This window comes from Eriocheir sinensis, chromosome 9 (assembly GCF_024679095.1).
Source record: "Eriocheir sinensis breed Jianghai 21 chromosome 9, ASM2467909v1, whole genome shotgun sequence".
In the NCBI taxonomy this organism is placed as follows: domain Eukaryota; kingdom Metazoa; phylum Arthropoda; class Malacostraca; order Decapoda; family Varunidae; genus Eriocheir; species Eriocheir sinensis.
In genome coordinates, this window is record NC_066517.1 from 431,286 (window position 1) to 438,062 (window position 6,777).

Below are 6,777 nucleotides of genomic sequence, written 5' to 3' on the forward strand. Positions count from 1 at the left end.
GCTGTTACAGCAACAGTTTTGAGCGGAGGTAGAGGAGGAGTATATAAAGAAAGAAGTAATATAACATATGAAGAAGTAAATCAGGCATTAAAAAGATTAAAAAATGGAAAAGCAGCAGGAACTGATGGAATCAATCAAAGATTTTCCTTCAGGATGGTAGGAGAAAAAATAATAGCAAAAGGAAAGAAACTATACGCTGCCTTCATGGACTTTGAAAAAGCTTATGACAGATTCGATTGGATTGCATTGTGGGATGTTTTAAAGATTTATGGTGTGGGAGGAAAACTGGTTAGTGCAATAAAGTCTTTCTATGAGGATGCATCTGCATGTGTCAAAATTGGTGGAGAAACAAGTGAACATTTTGAGATAAAAGGTAGGATTAGGGCAGGGGCGTGTCATGTCACCATGGTTGTTCAATATTTATATGGATGGTGTCATGAGAGAAATAAAGGGCAAAGTTGGAGTAAAAATGTACGCTGAGGGAAGGCAGTGGGTGCTGAATTCAATCCTGTTTACTGATGACACGGTGCTCATTGCAGAAAATGAAAGTGACTTACAAAACTTGGTCAGTGATTTTCATAGCGTCTGTAAAAGGAGAAAGCTGAAAGTAAATGTCAACAAAATTAAAGTGATGGTTTGTGAGGTGAGTAGAAGTGAAGTTGTAGATTTTGTATGCCCATATAGAGTGGGAACTGAATGTGAAAAAGAATGCAAAATAATTCTGAATGGTGAAGAAATGGAGGAGGTCAATGAGTTTAAGTACCCTGGATCAGTTATCAGTTGAAAATACAATAATAGTACCAACCCTCACATATGCAAGTGAAACATGGGCCTTGAATGAAAGTCAGAGGTCTAGAGTGCAGGCAGTGGAAATGAGTTATTTGAGGAGTGCTTGTGGTGTGAGTAGAATGGATGGAATAAGTAATGAAAGTGTGTATGAGCGTTTGGAATGTGTCACGGGGGTGAAGGGAATAAGTGACTTTAAAGTGGTTTGGCCACATGGAGCAAATGGAGGAGAGTAAGATGACCAGAAGGGTGTATGTGAGATTGAGGAGGGAATGTTAGAGGACGACCTCCAGTGAAATGGAGAGATAGGGTGCAGGAGTACGTTAGGGAGAAGGATGAGAGATCCTTGAGAAACTTTGAGCAGGCAAGGAGGGAGTGTCCGGATAGAGAAAGATGGAAACTTCTGCCGTGGCCATCCCCTGGTGGGAGCTCCTAAGAGCAGGCATTGATGGGATGATGATGATGAATGAATTGAGAGGAATCACAGCAGAAATGTTGAAGTGTGGAGATGAAGTTACTATATGAATGGTCAAGATATGTGAAGTGGCCTGGGAAGGGGGGGGGGAGGTCCCAGCAGACTTGACAAAAGCCATCATGGTCCCAGTTTACAAGGGGAAGGGCAGGAGAGGGGAGGTGGGAGTTGTAGGGGTATAAGTCTGCTGAGTGTAGGCTACCTGGAAAGGTATATGGAAAAGTCCTAATTGAGACTGCGCAAAGACTTACAGAAGAGAAAATCAGTGAAGAACAAGGAGACTTTAGGAAGGGAAGAGGATGTGTGGATCAGATATTTTCCTTCAGTATGGTGTTTTATTAGAAAAAATATTAGCAAAAGGAAAAAATACTATGCTGCCTTCATGGATCTAGTTATTCTAAAGAAAGTTTATGACAGAGTCGATTGGCTGGCATTGTGGGACGTCTTAAAGATATATATGTCATCATGGTTGTTCAATATTTATATGGATGGTGTTATGAGAAATGAAGGGCAAAGTTGGGGAAATTGAAGTAAAAATGTATGCTGAGGGAGGGAGGGAAGTGGGTGATGAATTCAATCTTATTTGCTGATGACACGGTGCTCAATGCAGAAAATGAAAGTGACTTACAAAATTTGGTCAGTGTTTTTGATAGTGTATGTAAAAGGAGAAAGTTGAAAGTAAATGTCAACAAAAGTAGTGATGGTTTGTGAGCGGAGTAGAAGGGAGGTTGTAGAGTTTGTATGCCCATATAGAGTGGGCATTGAATGTGAAAAAGAATGCCAAATAATTTTGAATGGTGAAGAAATGGAGGAGGTTAACGAGTTTAAGTACCTTGGATCAGTTATGTGTAAGCATGGTGGTACAGAAGAAGAGAAAAGAGAAAGGGCATTGCAAGGATTGACTGATTGGAGGAGAAGCTGCGGATCCATCTCTGGCATGCCATCTCATTGTTGGGGGCTGAATTTCTCCATGGCATGGACTGGACCTCTGCCGGACAGCTGGAGAAAGCTGCCATGGCACAAACCCGACTGATGGAGACAACTGATTTCTTCTTCCACATCATGTTTGGCCCTGAAATATGAGTACAAGTTCAAATAAACAACATAATATATATATATATATATATATATCTATATATATATATATATAGATATATATATATATATATATATATATATATATATATATATATATATATATATATATATATATATATTAATTGGGATGTTTTTCTTGATTAGTGTACTATACTAAAAGAGGTTAACATGGTAGCTGCAGGGATCATGTTTCTTAAAGGCCCCTCCGAGCGAGAAAAATGAGAAAAAATCATCACTCACGCAAACCATTTCATAATATATATCAACACACTTGTGATCAGTTTATGCATCATCTATTTTGGGGTTTATATCATGACAAAATGTGGCCCATCGCTGGTACACGGTAAAGCCACAAATTTGGCCTGTTGCTGCTACCAGGTTAAGTTGGACTATGAATGGACAGATGTTGTTTTAAGAGCATCTGAAATAAACTTATGGGACTGATATATGATAATTAAATCTGTGATATTTATTAAGATGTGTCCAGTGATTTAATTGGCAAAGAATTGCAAAACACAAGCTAAGAAAATAAAAGTACTGAACTGATTGACGTATCGACACGGGAAATGGCCATCGGAGAAATAAGAATGGATTAGTAATTAATATACCCGAAGCAAGAACTAAAAGACATTGCATCGACATAAGTATGTGATAGAATAACAGGCATTATCTACATGAGTTATTTACTGCACAGTGCACACTATATGGGCTGGCAACATTGTCTTATTTTCTAGCAATTGAAGTTGCTTATATTGTGCATTATATTCTTGCATGGGAATGACTGCTTGATGCTGGATGATAAAAACTAAATGATTAAACAATAATGTTATGTGGCGAATACCAGCTTGAGGTCACTCTAGGTCTAGGAGGACTTGCTCGTTGTTGTCAATGTCATCACGATCACTGCAAATAGATACATTACAATTAGAAATGCTTTGGTACCTGCCCTATATCTATATCTATACTTGTCCAGAAGTCAAAACTCTTGACTCATGGACCAATTTGCAATTTTTTTTGTTCAAAAAGCATTGTTGATTGACTTTCATAGCTATTTGGGAGTAAGACTAAGAATAATCATAAAATTCACTTTTAGATCTTCATAAGAAAGGAAGCTGCAAATAACAAAAGCCATAATATACTGTGAACTAATTAATTTTAAATGTGAAAAAAAAGACACGACCAAAACAAATTAAACAATACTCCAATGCTAGCTAGCATGGGTATTAGTATCATTTTGCAACACCCAGGGATTCCTGGGAGGTATTTTACAGGAAGGATAGCTACCGTTCGTTAAGTAGGATCAATGAGGTTAGGTGACGTTTATAATTTTTTGTTAAGTTAAAATAAGGCAACATTCTGAATGATAGTTAGTTTGGTAAAAAATTTACGTCCAAAATCAAAATGTTTGTTTAAAAAATAGTCAGTAACACAAATCGGAAATTTATCTGAGTTAGGAGAGGTGAACTTATATTAAGTTAGGTATGTCAGAGCAAGGTTTTTAAACAAGTTGATTTAGGATTAAAGGAAAAAAGTCATAAGTGATGCAAGCTTGAGTACTAGAGCAAGTTCGGTTTAAGAGCTACCGGTACATCAAATTGATTTGGTTTGGTTACTAAAAATAAGCAAAGGAAGGTAATTTTGTTAGGACACTTCTGACATTTAAGTTAGGTTAAAAATATCAACTTTTCTAAATAATTGCTGATTTGGTTAAAACTGGCCATCTTAAATAACAGATTAAGTTGAAATAACTATATGTCAATGATAAATTTACCCAGGTTAGGTTTGGTTTATCGTTGCTGGGAGGTTAGTCAAGTAAAAATTAAATAACAGACACTAGTGACCCAAATAGGTATTGTTTAGGGTTTGGTAAGTTTGGTGGGAAACGTTTGTTGAAGTCAGTCACAAGATTAACAGGTGTGTTAGGTTTAAAGAGTTGAATATTGTAAAGGATAAGTCTGGCGAGGTAAAATATTGGCTCACCTGTGTTCGTTCCTTGGGCAGGAGTCTGTGGCTGCCGGTGTTGATCACAGATAAGATACACGTGCACCAGTGATGACTGGACCTTCACAGACTACCTAAGGTGAGTGATAACAGACACTGGATGCCCTCCAGGCGAGGGCTGGGGCTGTATAACGCCAGCCACACACTGCGGCCCGCGGGGCTTCCGGCAAGGTTACTCCCAGGGCTCCTTGTGTGACAGCCTGTGGATGGTGGCAGGCGGTCACCAGCCATCGCTTGGAGGGTCTCCAGTGTCTGTTATCACTCAATCTCTGTCAGTCTGTGAAGGTTGCACCTGCATTTTACCTGTCAGCGAACACCACTTCAGTCGTGATGGCCATGTAGGTGTTTCCAAGGTCCGCCTCGCCGAACCACTCATCTCAGCACGGTCAGCACAGTCCACAGATATTTCAGGATGAGTTTCAAATCATTACACGCCTCCAATTCGTCTAGACGAGGCAGATATATTAGGAGGTGATGCCTTTCATCCCGCTGTAATCCACCATGTTGCAATACTTATGCATTTTTAACGGTGCTAAGGGAGCCCCTTCCCCGCCTTAAATTTTCCGCCCGCTAAGTGCTCCAGCTCCAGCGCTAAGCGGCCCAGCGCAATTTTAAGTAGAAAACTTAACGATTCTTTGCCGTTAAGTGCACTTAGCGATGCTAAGAACTTTTGTGTATACCGCCCCAGGTCTCCCATTCACATTGTTTCACTCTGCTCCAGTGTCATCATATGCTTTCCCTCTCTGTATATTTCCTTTCTCCAAAGGGGATTGTCTTCAATTTCCAGTGTTATATTAATTTGGCCCACCGGTGTTCACTCATTTCCTCTCTTTGAAACTCAGCTTCCCCTTTGTTAACCTTTCTCAGAAGCTTCACCCCATTTCCCCTGAGAGCATGTGAACACTATCATGCCAACTGGTCTTGAATGACTTCTAATCTCCCGACATCTTAAGTGTTAGTTTTGCTGACCCATACAAGATAGCTGTGGGGTTACTACTTTCCCCATCCAAAAGCAACTTCCATATTCATACTGGCTAATTTCCCTTCTCTACCACTGATGTTAACACCCGTCATTTTCCTTACCTTGGCTTCATTCAGTTTTCTTTGTGCTTTCTCCTATGGCCTCCTTGCTTATCTCAAATACTAAATAACCATGTGTTTCTATTACCTCTAAGATATTGTTTCCCAGCACCCGCTGTCCTACTGCTGGTGTGAATTTCCATTATTATGTTTAAAGATAAGTTTCCATTCCATACCAAAGTCATTTAGGATCAGGCAAAATCCTTCCACTAATACTACATCATCTGCATAACCTAGGCAAAGCAATACAACTTCTGATGTGTGGGGCTTTATTACTTTTGCCTATATCCACATATACACATGGAGGAGGGGGAATGATTATGAGCAGAAAGGATTGATTGATTATGTGGCAGTAGATGGAAGACTGAGAAAGGATATCTGTGACGCGAAAGTAGTAAGGGATGTTCGATGGCTCTGACCATCTTGCAAAAGTGGGTGTTTGAAAAGAAAGGTGAAGTAAAAAGGAGATACTGAAGATAGAAAAGTTACAGGAAAAAGAAATAAAAGATGAGTATAACATGAAATGGCAGAGGCCTTAAGTGAAAAATGGGAAAGTGTGATAGTACAGATACTGAAAAAGTTTTTAGAACATTTAAAGAAGTAGTGTTAACTACAACAAAAAGTGGTAGGGATGAAAGTGGTGAGAGATGGAAAAAGAAAAGGAAATTCATGGTGGACAGAAGAGATAAGGAGGATAGTAAAAGAGAAAAGGGAACTTTTTAAGAAAACTTAAGAAAGAAATGTGGTTGAGCAAGTAAAAAGGGAAAGGAAAAAGAAATATAGAGAATGCAAAATGAAATTAAAACAAGCAATGAAAGAAAGTAAGAAGAGAGTTGGTGAAGACTTTGGAAAAGACTAAGTGAAAAATATAAAGGGAACAGGAAATCATATTGGAAAGAAGTAAAAAATTAAAGAAAAGCATCACCCCAATAATATCTCCCCAAGGAAAATTAATGAAGTTATGGATGAGAATGGAAAGATGTTGAAAGACGGGGAAGCTGTGAAAGAGACATGGAGAGAATATTTCAAAAACTTAATGAATTTTTTTGATGGACATCCAGCAGCTGTTACAGCAACAGTTTTGAGCGGAGGTAGAGGAGGAGTATATAAAGAAAGAAGTAATATAACATATGAAGAAGTAAATCAGGCATTAAAAAGATTAAAAAATGGAAAAGCAGCAGGAACTGATGGAATCAATCAAAGATTTTCCTTCAGGATGGTAGGAGAAAAAATAATAGCAAAAGGAAAGAAACTATACGCTGCCTTCATGGACTTTGAAAAAGTTTATGAAAGATTCGATTGGATTGCATTGTGGGATGTTTTAAAGATTTATGGTGTGG

General features: G+C 38.6%; 1 long non-coding RNA gene across 1 annotated transcript; it reads right to left on the reverse strand.

Annotated features, from left to right (window-relative positions):
• Nucleotides 1-1,240: 1,240 nt before the first annotated feature.
• Nucleotides 1,241-4,424, reverse strand: LOC126995796 (uncharacterized). Its single transcript, XR_007750703.1, has 3 exons — nucleotides 4,337-4,424; nucleotides 3,198-3,259; nucleotides 1,241-2,330 (listed from the first exon to the last, which is right to left on the reverse strand). It is a non-coding gene; the product is annotated as an uncharacterized LOC126995796 (long non-coding RNA).
• Between the last annotated feature and the right edge of the window lie 2,353 nt (nucleotides 4,425-6,777).